This window comes from Bombyx mandarina, chromosome A1 (genome assembly GCF_030267445.1).
Source record: "Bombyx mandarina strain Sakado chromosome A1, ASM3026744v2".
Classification (NCBI taxonomy): domain Eukaryota; kingdom Metazoa; phylum Arthropoda; class Insecta; order Lepidoptera; family Bombycidae; genus Bombyx; species Bombyx mandarina.
In genome coordinates this window covers 8,692,985-8,713,815 of record NC_143234.1, presented here as the reverse complement: position 1 = coordinate 8,713,815, position 20,831 = coordinate 8,692,985, and positions in this window count along the sequence as shown.

Below are 20,831 nucleotides of genomic sequence, written 5' to 3'. Positions count from 1 at the left end.
GATCCCTGAAGCTTCCACCGTCCGGTGAATGATAGTGGACGATGATCTACGCGATACCCTTCGCCGAGGAATTTACACTTTATCGTTTGTTTTTTTTTTAATAAAAATTAAACTCGTTAATTTAATGTCGATTTTCCGTAACATCTAAATATATACCGTCTTCATTAAAACCACTTATATGATTTAATGTCACGTATATTTCATCATCTTCCATCTTAGAATGTTTTATGGTTTTTTTAGTTAATACGAAAGCATTGAGAGTCGTATTTAAATACAATTTTATTATTTTTACTTTTCTTATTTTAAGTTCGTTTCATATAATAATATAATATCATAATTGAGCTGTGTCCAAAAAAATTAAAAACTTGATAATAATTATTATGCTATTTAAACAGCAAAAGTCACATTCCGTTGACAAGGACTACCTAATATATTAAGTGTATAATCTATGAGGACTACTATTGGCTATGACACTCCATAACTTTCATGAGAGATGTTTTTTTTTAAAACTATAAAACCTCTTTTTAACGTAAAACTACATTGAAAAATATTTTATCACAAAAAAAATTAAAAAAGCTCTCTATGTATTATTCACCTTATTTTTTGAAATGTTTTGTGGAACAAAATCGTGGTTGTAATTCGAAAATAAACAAAACAACTTAATAGATCATTATATGGCTCGGCGTACATTTTAGCCCCAAATGACGTCACCTTTATGTTTTGATCTTGATTTTTTTAAACACTCGTTCATCTTTTGTCACTTTGAAGTCTTTGAACTATACAGTCAAAACAAAAACAAAAAATTGGATTTTTTTTTTCTTTATTGCATATATGGGTGGACGGGCGCACAACTTACCCAGTGTTAAGTGGTTACCATAGACATTTACAACGTAAATGCCGCCACCCACCTTGAGATATGAATTCTAAGGTCTCAGTATAGTTACAACGGCTGCCCCACCCTTCAAGCCGAAACGCATTACTGCTTCACGGCTGAAATAGGCAGGGTGGTACCTATCCGTGTGGACTCACAAGAGGTCCTACCACCAGCAAAAAGTCTGTGGGACTTTTCCTTTAAACACCTTCGTATCGCTTTGGTATCAGTAATAAGTATTGCGAGGCTGGCGGCATGATCCACGTAATGATGTCCATGAGCTCCGGTCACAACTTAATAGCAGGCGAGCCGTGAATTTATTCTTGGGTACAACAAAAAAAAAATAGTAAAAAATAAAAAAGTCCACTATGTTTTTCTGTTATTATTTTTCAGCCAACATACGTTTCCTCCTAATATAAGTACCGATAGTAATTGCTACGTGCCAAGGGACCCTCTTTCAAGCTATTAATTACACACGCCGCTCTTAACTAATATTTGAAGAATTGCTAAAATGACAGCGTATGCTACATTTACCAAACAACATTCTCAATTTTTTAATCACCTCATTCTTTTTTTTTTGAAATTTTATTCAACATAAATGAAAGTACATACTTGTTGAACGTCAAAAAGAACTACCGCCAATTCACAAGAACTAGCCTCCGTCCTGAGAAGAACTGGCAAGAAACTCAGCGGGCATGTCTTTTCTTTTTTTTTTTATTTATTATAGTTTTTTTTTTCAATATTAGATTTTTTTAATATATTAATTTTTAAAATGAGTGTTATAACGTAACAATTATTGCAATATTGAAATGCCCGGAGCGAGCAACTCATTTTTATTTTATTATTTTTTTATTTGAAGGCGGCTTTTTTACTATACTACTTATATACTATACTACTAACTACTTTACCATATTTCTCTTAAACTACTTAAAATGATTGTACGCTGTAACTCACCTGTTGGAACATGAGTAGCTGTGTACGCAATCATAAGGTACAAAGTTCGAATTTCAGAATGCCTTTGGCGCGTGCTCCGCATTCTCTATTGAGAATATTAGCTGATTTTTTAAAATAAAACAAGTGTTTTCTTTTTAATGCGCTTTTATTAGCTTCAGACGTATATATATATGTTAGTATGTAACGGAATCTTTGAACATGATTTTGACTCCCTTCAAAACGTCGGATTAACTCGAAATTTGGTATACTTATTAAGGACCAAAGACAATTCAATATGAAAAGAAAATGACAAAAAAATTTAAAAAATGAGATTCAACCAAAAATTGAAAAATAAATAATAGTTTAAAAAATCTAACAAAATACGCTTTTATAGAAAATCCAACTAAAAGTAGAAAAAATTTTTTAATAAAATTTGAATTAAAAGTAGTATAAGAAAAAATGATTTTATCGTAAAAAAAAGCGTGGGGTGCATGGTATTGCATCCTGAAAAACACTACTTCTATACTTCTACTACTTCTATAAAAGCGTATTTTTTTTAAACTATTTTTTATTTGTTATTCTGAACTGATGAACTGTTGTTTCTTCTGTGCGTGTGTTTGTCACTGAACTCCTCCTAAACGGCTGGACCGATTTGAATGATTTTTTTTGTATGCGTTTGGGTGGCGCCCTGGATGGTTTAGATTCACAAATCAGCCCAGCAGATAGCGCTGCAGTCCGTATCTAGGTTATTTATCTATACTAAAACTAAACGACTGGATCGACTTGAATTAATCTTTGCTGGACAACGTGTGTCGGGTCCACTAGTATAAATACAGTTTTGTTTTTCATGGCTCAGTTAGATGAGCTCTCTCTAATAGCAAAGGTTTCTTCAACAACTCTTGTTTGTTTCTTCTTTTTAATTCTAACGATCTAATAATCTTCCTGACGGTAAGTGGCTGCCGATGGTAACGGACATTACTAATGCAAGGGTCATTGTCAAACTGCTTTCTAAGTTCTAAGGAGACACTGTAGAGGGAACTTTATTTCAGTGAGAACTTTTTTCATAGCGCGTGGAAAAATCATCTCTGACTATCTATTTTTCCTGTGAATTCTCCTCTCTAATATTCTCACATATTGCAAATAATTTCGTAAAAGAACAATGTATATATTTTTAAATATAAAATGGTAGTAGAAGCGTCTATGTCTATAGAAGATTGTGATGCGCTGCTTAGAAGATAATAATTTACAGAGTATTTTTGTCAATATGTACAAATTTATATGTATCTATTAATTCGAGAATCCAATATAACTACCATCAACATTTTAATTAAACTATCTCTGTTTAAAGTTTAGTAACAAATATAAAAAAATATTAGACTGTTTATCTCACCGTGATGAGAGTCGGAAAATCTGAATTAGGTATGGACCACATAGTAAGACAAAGGTTACAGTAATACAATTTAATAAATTTTGTTTCCTTTTCAAATGTCATCTATCTCAGGTCGTCGGGAGCTGAACTATGAAACAGAAATAAAAAATTACACCCACTAGAGGTCCGGCAGTAGTCGAAATTCGACTATAATTAATTGGAATTGTAAGTTATTATGTTTTTTTTTTTCTTTTATTGCCCTTGTAGGCAGACGAGCATACGGCCCACCTGATGGTGAGTGGTTACCGTCGCCCATAGACTTCAGCAATGCCAGGGGCAGAGCCAAGCCGCTGCCTACCGCTTAATACTCTCCACAAGCCTCGTTTGAAGAAGGACATGTCATAGCGCTCGGGAAACACCGTGGAGGGGAGCTCATTCCATAGCCGGATGGTACGTGGCAAAAAAGATCTCTGGAAACGCACTGTGGATGACCGCAGTGGCTCCAGGTAGTATGGATGAACTCTACTCCGGTACTATTATGATTGTATTTTATACTTCTATAATCACAAATTTCGCCAAGACTACACTATAAACAATATTAACAAAGATAAACCATATTCTATTCTCAATTTGACAACAGACGTCAAGAACAAAAGTTTGACAATAAATAGTATGCATGCGTGTGTGCGTCAAATACATGGTATGTAGTGTGTGTAATGTTTTCTTTATTGATTTAATGTATCTTTTATGCATTATTTTAAAAAAATATTGGCATTGTTCACTTTTTCTCTATATTCTCTATAAGTGTGGAAAATTTCATACTCCTCCGTCCGCGCAATTTTCGTAAAAAGGGATACAAAGTTTTTGCTTCACGTATTAATATATAGATTTAGCACGCCATTTGATCAGCCTCATCACGCGAATATAAACAGCCATATACCTATCATAATTCGTTAGTTACATTGTAAACAAAGAACGCAGTTAATTAATTATGTTAATTAATCGAAATGATATCGAGTTATCATCAGGGACGGTGTAAGAATAGCCTCTGATATATATTTGGTCATGGCTTTTCGGTGCAAAGTTCTTTTATTTGTACATTTTGTACGTCTCGTGCAACGCGTGATACATTCATCGCAAGCCGTGAGCGAATCTACGCCTGTTTCAACAGTTTCTTTTCTTTAAAGAGATACGAATGTGAATTATCATCTCGCTTTTACCATCGCACCGCCCGCCACCGGAGTAGAGTTCATCCACTCCTGGAGCCACTGCGGTCGTCCACAGTGCGTTTCCAGAGATCTTTTTTGCCACGTACCATCCGGCTATGGAATGAGCTCCCCTCCACGGTGTTTCCCGAGCGCTATGACATATCCTTCTTCAAACGAGGCTTGGCAACTCACCATCAGGTGGGTCGTATGCTGCTCGTCTGCCTACAAGGGCAATAAAGATAAAATAAAAACATTAGATTGCACTTTCTTTAATTTACACTAGTCTTAAACATAAATAAAAATATTATTTTCTGAAAACCCATGTCAAAGAAGTTGTGGAGAGATAAACCTTTTACATAAATTAATAAGGTAATATTTTACGAGAAATATCGTCGAAAAACATCTTCGTCGTTCGTGAGAATGATAATTGTAAAACAGGAACATCGGGAATAGAGTGAAAAATAATTGTAATAACAAAAGCGAGGTTCAAATCGAAAATGTATTTTTAATACGCTTTTATTAGCTTCAGACGTATGTATGTTATTACCTATGTAACGAAATATTTTAATTTGATTTCGACCCTTCAAAACGTCGGATTAACTCAAAATTTGGTATACTTATGAACCGAAGACAATACAATATTTTAAAAAAATTGAAAAAAATATATTGAAAAAATTGAAATACAACTAAAAAATTAAAAATAAATAATAGTTTAAAAAAATAATAAAATACGCTTTTATAGAAAATCCCACTAAAAAAACAAAAAATAAATCTTAATAAATTTGAATTAAAAATAGTGTAAGAAAAAATGATTTTATTGTAAAAAAAGTGTGGGGTGCATAGTATCAGAAGTTATAAATATTTTATGAACAGATATGAGTAGAAGGGTTATTTTGATAATGTCCTGAAAAGCATCCTTTTAATTCAAACTTATTAACATTTATTTTCTATTTTTTAGTGGGATTTTCTATAAAAGCGTATTTTGTTAGTTTTTTAAACTATGTATTATTTATTTAAATACTGATTGGTCAATTGAATTTATACTAAAAGGTTTTACTCTAATTTATGATAGTATAGATATACGAATATGATTCTATATATATTCCTATTCTTGCCATAAATACTGAGACAAAGGAAAAAAAATCTATTGCAAATAACATTTATTACTTTTACAGTGTGTTAGTTTAATACATAAATATAAAACAATTTAAAGTATAAAAAGCTTATTCGAAGTGGTCTCCGTTGGCTGCAATACAGTCCTTTAAACGTTGAGGCCAGTTATCAATAGAAGCATGCACCCTTTCCATGGGAAAATTTTTCACTGCCAATCGTACGGATTGTTTTAGGGAAACCAAATTATCGTGGTGCTTAGAGCAAGCCGTACTCTCTAAAACTGATCATAAATCATAACCCAGCGGATTAAGGTCGGGACTAGACGACGGCCAGTCTTCAGCTCTGATGAAGTCCGAAACGTTCGTTTCCAACCAAGACTGCGTAGACCGAGCTTTATGACCTGGCGCCGAGCCTTGCTGGAAGGACCATTCTTGATTATTGAACATGGTCTTGTTAAGGGGCTTCACTACCTTCTCAAGAATGGTATCTTCATACACTTGTGCCGATGTTTTGATACCTTTTTCACAAAAGTATGGCTCAGTCACTCCTTCATAGCTAATACCCCACCAAACCATCATTGAAGTCGGATAGTGCCCACGTTGCACTCTGTCGACTAATTGGGAAGCTTCCTTAGAGCTTTGAGCATAAATACGGTCATTTTGTTTGTTAAAAAGTTGCTCAATTGTAAAAAAATTCTCATCCGTAAACAATTTTTTTCTATGAGCTCCCTTTGCGTACCACTTCAGTAGTTGTTTCGATTTCACCACCCTGTTCTCTTTTAAATGATCAGTTAAGAAATGACCAGTACGTCTCTTATAGGCTGCAAGTCCTAAGTCATAATTTAAAATACGCGACCTGATTCTAGGTGCTTATCTATGGGGTCTTCATCTCCCGAGATAAAATCTTTTGCTTTCGGACAGGATTTCTTCGAATTCTTTCCCTTACTGCTTTGACCACCTTTTTCGTACGAACACTACGTGGACGGCCAGATCTTTTTCTGTCACAAACAGAGGAGATCTCATTGCACCTATTAATAGCCCGGTACACAAGCATTTTACTAATACCAAGCGTACCTATGGGGAGTTTTAAAAATTGCATTTGGCTCCATACCTACTTTGTGTAATGCAATCACAGCGATTCGGTTCTCTTTATCACCCCTCTCCATTTTAATATCTCAGAATATTGTACAATGTATTGGCGCCAATATGAGAAAACTCAATGAGCAATCATATAAAAATGACAGATTCCAAATTCAAATGTAATATTTTGTTTATTTTTAATTGTAACAGTATTTATGGCCAGACTAAGTATAAGAGGTATATAGAAACATTAATTAATGTTATGCTTGTTTTTCACCAAAATAACTTATTTCAAATCACAAATATTCTGACTTAATTTATTAATTTTTGACAAAAGACCTGAATTAAAAATAAAAAAATGTACTCATCATTCATCATCATTATCCTGCCCCTCTCCCAGGGGTCGGCGCAACATGCTTTCTCCTTGCATACTCTTCTAACATATACCATTTATTCGCTCACTCCCCTCTTAACCATATCGTCTTTCACGCAATCCACCCATTTCTTCTTAGGTCTACCTCTTCCTCTATATCCTTCCACATTCATAGTTACATTTTCTTACCAACCTCATTTTCATTTCGTCTCATCACATGTCCATACCATCCCAAACGCGCACTTCTCAGCTTCTCTGTCACAGGTGCCACATTCAGACTTCCTCTAACATATTCATTCCTTATTCTATCCAACTCCACACATCCATCGCAACATTCGCATCTCAGCTGCATGCAATCGCCTTTCATCATTTAAAATCATCAATTAAAAAATGTACTATAACTTTTTTTTCCTACCTATGCTGATAGCCTTGAGAGGCTATTTCAGCTTCACCCTAACGTTTGTAGGTGAGCTCACAGGGCTCAACCGGAGAGTTGCTAACACTGACCCTAGCAAGAGCAGTGCTTCGCAGAATCTACCACCGGTGCTTGTGGTGCCTAAAAGCACCGTTGATGGATCAGGAGGATCCGTAATGACGTGCTTTGGACGACGTCGACGGTTTACCATTCGGTCTACTGGGTCGGGTATGTAGTTTCCAGCGGCTACGATGAAAGGGTTCTCATGTCGTGCCGCCTTCTCAAAATGGCGCAGCGATGTCGACTGTAGATACTTACTAAACGAGTCGAGCTCCAGGTCATCGTGGAGATCCACGTTCCTCAGGAACCATGGTGCTCCGACGGCTATCCTGCAGAATCGGGATTGATACATTTAATTTTGTGTTCAGCTAATTCCGATTAACTTAGCTTTATCAAACGCACATAACTTTGTCGCTCGAATCATTCTGAGTCATTTTCACACACGGATCTACATATTTCTTGTACATGACTTCAGTATTATATTAATTAAGCAGTAGATAAAATAACATTCGTTAATTAAGCATTAATTTAATATTGTATTCGATCCAATAGCTTACAATGTTTTACCTTATAATGGAATGGTTGTTGTGGTGTGTGATTGTAAGTCCAACATGATGATAGCGTGATCACTATTGATTTTAAATGGACTTTGTAACGTGCGATTTCTGTTTTCGACCCTTGTAAGGAGATTCGTTGATTTTCGGAGATTTATTTTTATTTTTATGCCCCTTCTTATTGCTACGTAATCGCAAAATAAAAATAAAACACACTTTATGTTGCTCGTTTGATAGACAGTCTCATTATCTCAGTATATATATAGCTGCCGACGGCTTTGTGCTTAGTGCGAGTTTTTTAACGTTTTCGATACCGTAAAAGTTAACTCAAATTTATATGGAGTTGGATCGTTTGCCTACGTTTGCCGCTAGGGGTGGTGCGTTGCAGTTCGCGAAAACTGCATACAAATCTGAGTTAACGTTTACGTTCGAAATCGAAATCTCTGAAATCGATCTACAGTGCGGCCAGTTCGTCTCCACGTGACCTATCGATTCTCACCAGGTCCTTAGTCCATCTGTTAGGTGGCCGTCCCACACAGCGCTTGCCATTACACAGTCTAAATGACAACAAGTTTTGTCATAGACGTCAGCAATACTAGCGGTACAGCTGACGATCTATGTTACTGTCCGTTCGGTTTTTTTTTGTCGGTAAAGACATTTACCAAACCTCAATTAAAGAGTCTTTCATGTGCTATGACATTCGTTACCGGATTTCACGTGGAAAACTGGTCTCCTGGAAAGCAGTTTGGATAGACGTAGGACATTAAAATTGTTAAAGAAGAGCACGCCGGTGTTGGGAGAAGCGTTCGTGTAAGAAAATGGTGGGCCCATCCCAAACTTTTCCTTAAAGGGCTTTTTAAGAAATAGACGATACAAAAGTGAATTTATGTCTTAGGTTCGAAAGTTTCCACCGCAGCATGAGATCAGGATTATCAACAATTCAATATTATTAATGAAAATTCAATCTATTAGGCATTCTTGATCCAAGTACAATATGTAAAATTGGGTTGCTCTACGCATCTGATCATCATCAATCATAGCCGGTTACTCTTGGCAGAGCAGTCGTGGTTGTGTGGAATCCTGGTTTATTAAACCCTTGACAGATGTTCTCCATAGTTCGAGAATTGAGGCATCTGATCAGCATTCCCGATTTAAAAATGATAATATTTGGATTGTCATTGAGCGAAGAATACAAGTGGTTTTTTTTTTTATATTTTGATTGCCTAATATACCACGAAGTAGAAACCCGACACCTTGGATTGACCAGATCCGCTCTACTCTCGACCCCACATTCCACGATGCCCTACACTCGGCGGTAGATAGGAGAAAATGGCGTATAGTGATGTTCACGACTAGGGATAATCGATATCCATCGTTGTTAAATAAACATGGGATGTTTGGTTTCGATAACATCGACCCATCGATGTTATGAGAATAAAATATTGAATTATCGAAACGTCCATATTTCTTTCAGGGCCATCTAACGGTGGATGTATTTTCTAACTAGTGAGTAGATAGATGACACTGATTAACGCAATCGAAGTAAGCCTTACTACACAAATGTGTGTGAAATTAAGAAAATGTAAATTGTGAAGTGTGACGTCAGAATAAAGTCCAATAATTAAACGCCCGCTCATAATCCGTAAAACGTAGTTTTAATTAATAAACACGTATAATAAATTAAATAGACAGTTTTATTTCCTACCAAAAACATCCATGTTTTTAGACATCGATGTTTATCGTACATCGATACTTTTAAATCGATGTCAACATTGATGTTTTTCTAATATCGATCATAGCTAGTCACGGCCCTCAGCGTTTAGGAAATCGAAGTGAGAAGGAGGAGTTGGCAGACGAGCACACGGCCCACCTGATGGTAAGTGGTTACCGTCGCTCATGGACGTCAGTAATACCAGGGGCAGAGCCAAACCGCTGCCTACCGTTAAGTACTCAACTTTATATGCACACACAACACACCGTAGGTGATGTCGTTTGAGGCTAAAACACACGACAGTCGGATTGAAGTGATATAACGTTAGAATCATATGAGCTTAATTTAAAATTAAAATAATTAAATGTTTATTTGAAGAAAAGAGCTCTTACACGGTTGAACAAAATGGGAATTTCACCGAATTTGTTTTTTAAATAAAAATATCGTTAAGATCGGTTCACCTAGAAAAAAGTTCTTAGGGAAAAAATACACTTAAAAATACAGTCGAATCGAGAACCTCCGCCTTCTTTGGAGTTGACTAAAATACTTAGCCGATATAGTTATTTTAATACTGAACTAATGATGCAACATTTTTACGTTATGTCAAGATGTGGTCAATCTACAATGTCGTGTTTTTCACTCAGTTTTTTATGCGAATCACGTGACCGGTTAGTTCAAAAAGATGAAGTCGCAGTTGAAAAAAACCGCTTCATAACGTGCTTTAATTAGGGCGGGGTGATGTTTGATATATTACAAAATAACTCTACGTTTGCCTATTGTTCTATCGGTCAATAAAATGGCATCTAGCACACACTTTAGCGGTAGGCAGCGGCTTGGCTCTGCCCCTGGCATTGCTGAAGTCCATGGGCGACGGTAACCACTCACCATCAGGTGGGCCGTATGCTCGTCTGCCTACAAGGGCAATAAAAAAAAAACTTTAACGTCAAAATTATATTTTTTTTATCATTCTTTTTTTTCTAGAAATAGCTTCTAGAAAATTATCTTCTAACTACTTTTAGTTCGGCTAGCAAATATAAGCGTGTTAATTTTTTTGTTTTTGTTTTTAATCGAGATCTTTTACAGTTTTCTTTTAGCTCCTAAGTCAGATGGTAGCGTTGTTTTTCAAAATGTAACTCTATTCGTTTGTTTCTCATTTGTTCCTTATGTACTGTACTTATGTACGCGCTGGCGTTCGACATAAATAAAAATTCTACCGAAGTACAGAGTAAAACTCTATTTAACACCTAAAACACTCACAGAACACTTTACAAATCGTAATTCACTTCTTCCGCTTCGCTTCGGGTGACCCGTTCGCTGTTTCGCTTCGAGTAGATCCGCTTAATAGCTAACTTCGTGTCATCTCTGCAACGCTGTTATAGTCGATACGACATCCCTAGAATGATTGAGAACATTCTTGACAAGTCGTGTAGTTTCGATATGTGTTTTCGCAATTTGATAATAGATGGCGTTGTACTTCTCGAGCGTTCTCGGGTTTTACTAGTTCTTTTGATACTTATTCGACAATAGATGGCGTTGCTCTTACTGGCGTAATAGTACTTTCGCTATCGGATAGGGGAATTATGTAGGTGCTGTTTTGCCTTGCGTTTCGGTGGCTTAGTTGATTTCATCAACTGACTTCCTGATGAACTAGGGACTTAAGATACCGAACCTAACAACTATAGGTAACTATACTATTGCACTAACTAATGGCAAAGCGAAGGTACGAAAACCGAATGAGCCGGTTCACTGGTGGTAGGACCTGTTGTAAGTCCGCACGGGTAGGTACCACCACCCCGCCTATTTCTGCCGTGAAGCAGTAATGCGTTTCGGTTTGAAGGATGGGGCAGCGGTTGTGACTATACTGAGACCTTAGAACTATATCTCAAAGTGGGTGGCGCATTTACGTTGTAGATGTCTATAGGCTCCAGTAACCACTTAACACCAGGTGGACTGTGAGCTCGTCCACACAACTAAGCAATAAAAAAAAAAGTGGTTACTGGAGCCCATAGACATCTACAATGTAAATGCGCCACCCACCTTGAGTTATAAGTTCTAAGGACTCATAACTCAACGTATGCCGTAGTTACAACGGCTGCCCCACCCTTCAAACCGAAACGCATTACTGCTTCACGGCAGAAATAGGCAAAGCGGTGGTACCTACCCGTCCGGACTCACAAGAGGTCCTACCACCAGTAATTACGCAACTTATAATTTTGCGGCTTTGATTTTTATTGCACGGTGTTATTTCTTCACCGTGGAAGTCAATCGTGAACATTTGTTGAGTACGTATTTCATTAGAAAAATTGGTACCCGCCAGCGAGATACTTAATACCACTTAATACCAGGTGGGCTGTCAGCTCGTCCACCCATCTAAGCAATAAAAAAAAGCAGGGAGCTCGTCTGCTCATACCTTTTTTTTTTTTTGGGTAGACGGCCGAACCTCCTACGAGGTCCCCGCGCAAAAGGGGCGCGCGGGGTATGTGAGACTCAACGATCTGCATGGTGTTGTGAGCAGACCGCGGGCTCAAGGATTTTAGGGCCCACCTCTCGAAACGACTCAAACGACTCCCCTGCACTCTTACACCCGACGTCCGATCCCCTCCGAGGTCAGAACCCGGATGAGGTAGGGGGGCTACCGCGGTCAACACTACAACCAGACGGCGCGGCTCACCCCAAGGACGCCCAGCCGACGGAGCCTTCGAGGCGAATCGAAGGCTCTGGAACGTCGGCTGTCTCGGTACGGCAGCCCGTCGGGCCGCCCAGACGGTGCCGCTGGTGTCCCGGAATACCCTGCTGGACCAGAACCAGCCTGCCGGGTCGGGACGCGATACACCGTCGACCGTTAGCTCTATTCACTCCACGGCAGCGCGCTAGAGTGCTGGTAGCGCGCCGCGGTAGCTCACCCCCTCAGGTCACCCCTTGACCTTCACCGGGGGGAGGCTGCTACCTACAGGGGCCGGGACGTACGGGCGTATTCCCGCCTCCGGTCCCCGGCTCGACGGCGACAGATCGGTGCGGAAAGTAAAGAGCTCTCCCTCTCTCGCTCCGCCGCCTCCTTCTGCGAGATGGTGGACTCGCAGAAGTCGAGCATCGCCTTCCAGGACGCGTCGCTGCCGAGCATCGTAGCCACGACGCGCGGCAGCGAGAGGTCCTCTCCTATGACCGCGACGAGGGCGGCGCGTTGCTTGTCGAATCCAGAGCAACGCGCCAATGTGTGTTCCGCTGTGTCTTCCTCGTCGCGGTCCACGCAGTGGTGGCACTGCGCCGTCGGTTCCCTTCCGGCTATCTTATGCAAGTACCGGCCGAAACAACCGTGGCCGGTAAGCATTTGCGTCAGCCGGAAGGTGAGGCATCTGCGGTCGCGGCCTACCCAGTCCGCGAGAACCGGGCGAACCGCCTCGACGGTACAGAGGCCGGCCGACGGGTCCGTCAAGCGGCGAGACCACGCCTCCAGCACGGACGCCGAGATTGGAGCCTCCGCGCTCGAACTACACCTTCGCCGGGACGACCCTTTCCCCTAGAGCGGAGGTCGCTACGCCACCTGTAATCGGCAGCGAGCGCCCCCGCCTCCAGGTCCCAGGGTGGTGCCCCGGCGAGCAAGCACGCCGCCTCGAAGGAGACGGTGCGGTATCCTCGGATCGTCCTGACCGCAATCGCGCACTGCGGACGTCGCAGCGCCGCTACGTTCTTGCGGGTCAGGGCGTGGCACCACACGGGCGCGCCGTATAGTGCCATCGACCGCACCAACCCCATGTAGAGGCGGCGCGCCACCTGATCGGGACCCCCGACGTTTGGAAGAAGCCGGCTCAGAGAGCCGGCCGTCGCCATCAGCCGAGGGCCCAATTTTTCGAAGTGAGCGCGAAAGCTCCACTGACCGTCCAGTTCGAGGCCGAGGTACCGAAGACCGGTCACCCCGACTCCGACGCGGACGCCTCCGATCACGAGGTGGGCACCCAGAGGCGGCGCTCGTCCCGGTCCGTGAAATAACAGGGCCTGGGTTTTGTCGAGCGCCACCTCGAGCCCCAACCGTCGGATCCTTGTGACGACATGTGCCACGCCTGCGCACGCCGGACGGGCAGACTCCCGGTAGTCCCTCCCCGGAGCCACGACCAAAGTGTCGTCCGCGTAACAAATTACGCTCAGCCCAGGGAGGGAACCCCGTACGACGCCCCGCAGGACCCAGTCGTAGCCGATGTTCCACAGCAGGGGGCCCAGGAGAGACCCCTGCGGAACACCGCGCTCGACGGGGAAGCGGTACATCACGTCACCGTGTCCGATGCATTGGATCGACCTGCCCTCGAGGTAGGAGCCGATCAGTCGGCGGAGGTATGCGGGGACGACGTGATACTCCAGCGCCCCCGCGATCACCGACCAGGGCAGGGTGTTGAAGGCGTTCCTTACATCTAAGGATAACGCCATCGCCATCCCGCCCCGGGATACGGCTTCGTCGGAGAGGGCACGCACGCGCAGAATTGCGTCTATCGTCGAGCGGCCCTCTCTGAAGCCGTATTGTTCCGCCGAAAGATCGGGACCCGTCTCGGTCAGGTGCCGGACGATGCGGGCCGCGACGATCCTCGCGAGCATCTTGCCCGCCTCGTCCAGCAACACGATGGGGCGATAGCCCGCGGGTGAATCCGCGGGGCGCCTGTCCTTCCGCAGAAGGACCAGACTGCCCGTCTTCCATTTCGACGGGAACCGTCCCGACTCGAGGCACGCTTCGAAAAGCCCCCCGAGCCGGTCCCCTAGGGCCTCGAAGGCCAAGCTCCAGACCCGGCCGTGAACGCCGTCAGGGCCGGGGCCGCGTCCTTCGCTCTCATTTTGGACACGGCCGCATGGACCTCCGCCCCCGTGATGGGGGAGGGGGCTCCTCGGCAGCGGGACCGCTGGGGCGACGCGGAGGCGTGCCCCACGTGGCGTCCATCTGGGGGGGCTCAAAGTCCCCCCCCGCTTGCGGCGGGAAAAGCGTGGAAACTATTTCCCGCAGCTGCCGAGACTGGAGCCGCTCGGTCACCGGGAGCCCCCACGGTTGCAGTTTCCTGCGAACCATCTTGTATGGGCGCCTCCAGGGATTTTTGTCGAGCGACTCCAGGAGAGTCTTCACGCTCTGCTTCTTGGCCTCGCCGATGGCCAGCTGCAACGCCGTCTGCTTTTGACGACAGTCAGCGTGCAGCCGGGCCGTCGTCTCCGCGAACGTAGCGTCGCGACGACGGCGGCGGCGGTGGCGTGCGCTCCGGCGGCGCGCCCTCACGCACTCCTCGCGGAGTCTTGCGATCTCGGGCGACCACCAGAACGCACCCCCACGTGGTGCTCGGGGGCCGACCTGGGGCATGGCGGCATCACAAATGTTTGCCATGGTGCCCCGGAACCAGTTGACGCGAGCCGCGTGGGTTTTGGCGCCCACGCAGCAACAGCGGCCGCCTCCATCAGCAACTCCTTATCCATCCGTTTCAAGGCCCACCTAGGGAACGAACGGGGCGCACCTTGCGGGAGCTCCTCCTCACCGCGGGCGTCCGCGGCTGACGCCGAAGACGGCGACGACGACGGCATGGAGGAGGCGGAGAGCTGGAATCGGACGTATCTGTGGTCCGAGAGCGTCTCCGCCCCCTCGAGTACGCGCCAGCCGCGGGTCATACCTATATGCCTATTTTTTTTTATAAATCTCGCTAACAATTCATATGTAAATGTTTTAACGTCGGCCGCCATCGACATTACACTTATTATGTTCACATTTAATGAGTTCGCAATATTTCGCTACTGCTGCAAGCGCCGTGATCATAAAAAATAATAATGTTTTTAAATCAAATACGTATTTTTAAGTTGTAATTACATTTCAAGAAAGTGGCACAACACAAGAACCCTCTCACCGTGGCCGACAGTAACTACATTCCCGATCCTGCGGACAGAATAGAAAGCAGTCGACGTCGCCCAAAACACGTCATTTGGGATCCTCCCGATCCACTAACGGTGCTTCTAGGTACCTCAAGCACTGGTCATCGTTCAAGTCGAACCCGTCGCTTGCGACGAAGAGCTCGGTGAGTAAATTAACCCACAGACACACAGAGGAGTAATTTTTGAGAAGACAAATGACAGAAGAGAATGGAATAGAAAAATCGCTGTGCCTGTTACTGAAGCCTATTACTGAAGAAGAAGATATTTAAATGGTAATTTTCGAGGTTCGACGAGAACGATGACCGGTGCTTGAGGTAGCTTCACCGTGGAAGTTTTTTTTTCTTCCTATCTATACTGATAGCCTTGAGAGGCTATTTCAGCTTCGCCCTAACATGTAGGTGAGCTCACGGGGCTCAAACCGGAGTGTTGCTAACACTGGCCCTAGCAAGAGCAGTGCTTCGCAGAATCTACCACCGCGTCGGAAACGCGACCCACTGAGAAGGTCCTACGAGAAACTCAGTGGGCTGTGTCTGTGGGTTAAAAGTGAAAGTCAATCGTGAATATTTGTTAATTAAGTATTATTAATACCTGGGGAGCTGTTTCGCGATCTACCTCTCAAATATTTGAAGCTGTCTAAAATAGTGGCTTCGGCCGGACAAAACAGCAAGAGCGTAAAAATTCACTTTCACAATAACCGTTTCAATACGGATAATAATTGATATGTACTAAAAACTGTTCTCTATTATTTCCTAATAATTCGGGTGTCGATTATCATGGCAGCACGTGCTCACCACGCGTCGTTATGTGACAAACCAGGGTCATTGTTTATTTGGATTCGCTCAATTACAATTCTGATCGTTTTTATCTTCATTAAACATTAACATTGTAGTGATTTGTAGCTGTATTTCGTTTTAATGAATTCTGATTCATTTAAAACAATATTTTCTGTAAAAAAAAAAATTAAACTTTTTGCGCACTATATTTTTGCTTTTGTTTAGATATTGACATAAAAGAGTATTTTCCAAAAAGAAAAAAAACTTCAGTTTTCTATTCGCTGATAGCCTCGGGGACTTTTCCAACTTCACGCGGGCGGGAAGATGAGCTGACGGGGTTTCTGAAAAAAAACGTGTCAGCGAGCGACGTCCGCCATGACACTTTTTCTCTTTCAAATTTAGCCGCCAAGAGTGGCGCAGCGATTATTTAATTATTTTTACTAGAGGTTCCGCTGTAGTCGAAATTCGACTATAATAAATTGGAATTGTAAGTTTGTACACTATTATGATTGTATTTGATACTTCTATAATTACAAATTTCGGCAAGGCTATAAAAAAATATTAATAAAGACAAACAATATTTAATCTATTCTCAATTTGACAACAAACGAGAACAAAAGTTTGACAATAAATAGTATGCATGCGTGTGTGCGTCAAATACATGGTATGTAGTGTGTGTAAAGTTTTCTTTATGGATTTAATGTATCTTTTATGCATTATTTTAAAAAAATATTATCATTATGCGCTTCTTCTCTATACTCTCTATAAGTGTGGAAAACTTCATACTCCTCCGTCCGCAGAATTTTCGTAAAAAGGGATACAAAGTTTTTGCTTCACGTATTAATATATAGATTCAGTCTTTAATTTGTAATAAAAGAACAAATAAACATCTCAGAAAACTATAAATACAGTCCACGCTCATTTACCACGAAGCCACAATCTCCCCAGTTCCACGTAGTTACATTGAACTCTTAAGTTTATTTACATGTTGTTTTCAAGTTTAAGTCGTTCTTAGATTGTAAACTTCGCCCGACCTATTTGTTGTTTACAATCTAGTCCTAAGTTGTCGGACGTTATATCTCGGCGGCGTAATGTGTCAGCCACACTGTAATCTCTTGTAGAAATACATATACCTAGAATTTAAAACATTAAGTGCGTTTAGTAATGATCTATCTGAAATATATCTGATCTATTTAGTCATCCTGACTTACTGGTGGTAGGACGTTTTGTGAGTCCACACGCGTAGGTACCACCACCCTGCCTATTTCTGCAGTGAAGCAGTAATGCGTTTCGGTTTGAAGGGTTGTACCTACTGTAAAAACTGAGACTTTGGAACTCATGTCTTTATGTAGGTCGCAGCATTTACGTTATAGATGTCTATGGGCTTCGGTAACCACTTAACATCAGGCAGGCCGTGAGCCCGTCCACCCATCTAGCCAATAAATAAATAAAAAATAGATGTATTCATATCGAGCAACGCCGGTGTCCAAATCACGTGGATATGTACCAATTGTTCGAATGGAAAACCTACAGAGCATATGCTCAGGAATGAGTTAAGAAATCTATGTATATATATAAAAATGAATTGCTGTTCGTTAGTCTCGCTAAAACTCGAGAACGGCTGGACCGATTTGGCTAATTTTAGTCTTGAATTATTTGTGGAAGTCCAGAGAAGGTTGAAAAGGTAGATAAATATGAAAATGCTCGGAATTAAATAAAAATAACAATTTTGTTTTCCCATTGATGTGTCCCCCGTCGGACGGATTTCTTTTGTTTGTTTTAAATTTATTTTATACAAAAGTCAAAAGTTAGGTTTTTTATTTATCGATTGAGGCACTACGAACTTAATAAAAATCAAACCGGCAAAATATACTTAATTTGCGTAAAACTAGTGAGAGGGAATCTTCAGAACTTGCACGTGCAGGAATGAACCACCTGCTTATTTCTGCCGCGATAATACGATTCGTTTTAAATCAAGTGGATCGTCAATTCGTTTACCTATCTCCGCAAAAAAAGACCAACAAATAAGGTTATAGATATAACAGACGTATGCCCTTACCTACCAGATTGACCAATAACTTAACCCTGACATTTGATGATTTGTTTAATATATTTATTTGACTGATATGTTTTATTTGTTATAAATTTGATACGTTTTGTAACACATCTAGTTCTAATTTGCTTGTCCCACTTTGGTTAGGTCCCACATTATTATAGGTAATTATTTATTAGAATTATATATAGAATTATTTGTTAGAATCGGCTTTTCTAATTCTTCCGTGCCAGGAATTTCTATCCTGAGACTGTTCAGTTAGGTCTCTTATTTATTTATTCCATTCAATACAAAGTCAGGCTTACAGTTTGCACCAAAACGCCTAACTCGTTAACACAAAAAACATTATTAAAATTATGAAGTACTATTATTATGCTAAAAATAACATTATTTTAGACAAAAGTATTCCTCAACTATCGGCAAACACGTCAGCGTCCTGGATTTCGGACAGAAATTCATTTAAGAGCGCAATTGCCCTGGCCGTTGGACAGTTCATAGCTCTACGGGTCCTCAGCCCCGCCAACGCCGCGAATAAGTGGTGGTGGCGGCGCACTCCCGCCTGCGCGTACTGTTGCGGGACGAATAGTGTCATTTGCCGTAGTGCCAAGGGATTATTGACTCTGTTCTGTAATAAAGAACAGTAATTTACGAGTAGATGCAACCTTCGCCTGTGGCTTAGGGTATCCAGTCCAACCATACCTGACACAAAAAGCTCTTTAAGTGCTTGAGGTCATATTTGACCACCATGTCTCCGGAGGCGCCCTCTTCAGTGCCTATTTTCAGACAAGGCTAAGACTCTGTGAGTTTGTCAACAATTAGGGCGACCTCAAACCTCCTCCGTGTGTGCTGTATTTGTAGCTTTTTGAGTCCAATTAAACCCACTGACAATACATTATTATAGGTAATTATTTATTAAGAGACACAAATGCAACTTTACTCTGTACCTGGTAAGAACTATTATCGTTCATATTATCTACATTACGAAAAAAATATATTAAAGAAGGTGATCCGTTTCTTTTTTCTTTGGCTTTAAATGCGTTAAAAACAAGAAACTTTTCAATCAATCCAAGTGACATCATTGAGTAAACAATTAGAAAAAAAATGTGAGTCGTGTGATGCATAATTCCGATAAAAAAAAAATTGAGGGTTATCTACAATAATTAAAATTATTCAGCGTGGCGCTAAAACCGATGGAAGTATCTTCACGACTTCTGATTGACTATAGGTAAATAGACATTATCCAAAAACATTTTACGAAAATCTATTTGAATTTTTTAGTAAACAGCAAAGTAATTCTATTATATTTTATTTTAAACGTTTTGAATCCGCTTTATTATTTCTTGTGTATGTAAGTTTCTTTTTTATTGCTTAGATGGGTGGACAAACTCGGCCCACCTGGTTACCGGAGCCCATAGACATCTACAAAGTATTTATCGCCACCTACCTTGAGACATGAGTTCTAATAGACAGTATAGTTATAACGGCTGCCCCGCCCTTCAAACCGAAACGCATTACTGCTTCACGGCAGAAATATCCAGGATGGTGGTACCTACCCGTGCGGACTCACAAGAGGTCCTACCACCAGTAAAATTACGCAAATTATAATTTTGCGGGTTTGATTTTTATTACACGATGTTATTCCTTCACCGTGGAAGTCAATCGTGCACATTTGTTGAGTACGTATTTCATTTGAAAAATTGGTACCCGCCTGCGGGATTCGAACACCGTTGCATCGCTACATACGAATGCACCGGACGTCTTATCCTTTAGGCCACGACGATGTCTATTTACGTATTAGTTTTTATGAACTAACAGCTTAACATCAAGCGGTCCGTGTGATTGAAACAATAATGCCGAAAACATTCATACAATGTAATCGCTCGAATCCCTAATTAAAATTTAATTAAAGCTAATTTATAATTTTGACATAATAAAATTATTATTTTCGTTAACTTTGTATTGCGTCAGATGCGAACAGGAAACCGCAATGCAAATTTTCACAAGTTTTTTTTATTTATTTAACTTATTAACGAACTTAGCATGATATGACGTATTTGTGCTAATGATTTTTCCTAGCGATCGTTAAATATATTATAATCGTCTTAATTTAATATATATATGTGGGATTTATGAATCGCAGGGTGCAGATTACCGCAGAAATTCACACAAAATAATTAAAACAATCTTAACGTCGTACGATTCTTTACTCCTTCTTTTGACAACTTCCCCATCATCTCATTTTACTTCACATTGACATCTATCAACATTATAAAAGTGACATAAAAAGAAAATAAGAACAATCAGAATCCCACACGGCTATCCTGCATTATTCATCTGGCCCGGATGAATGCGATTCTTGTTCGTCATCACCATTAGACCATGGTTTCATCATGTCAGCGGAGCTAGTGGTGTTAATAGGTCCTTCACCGT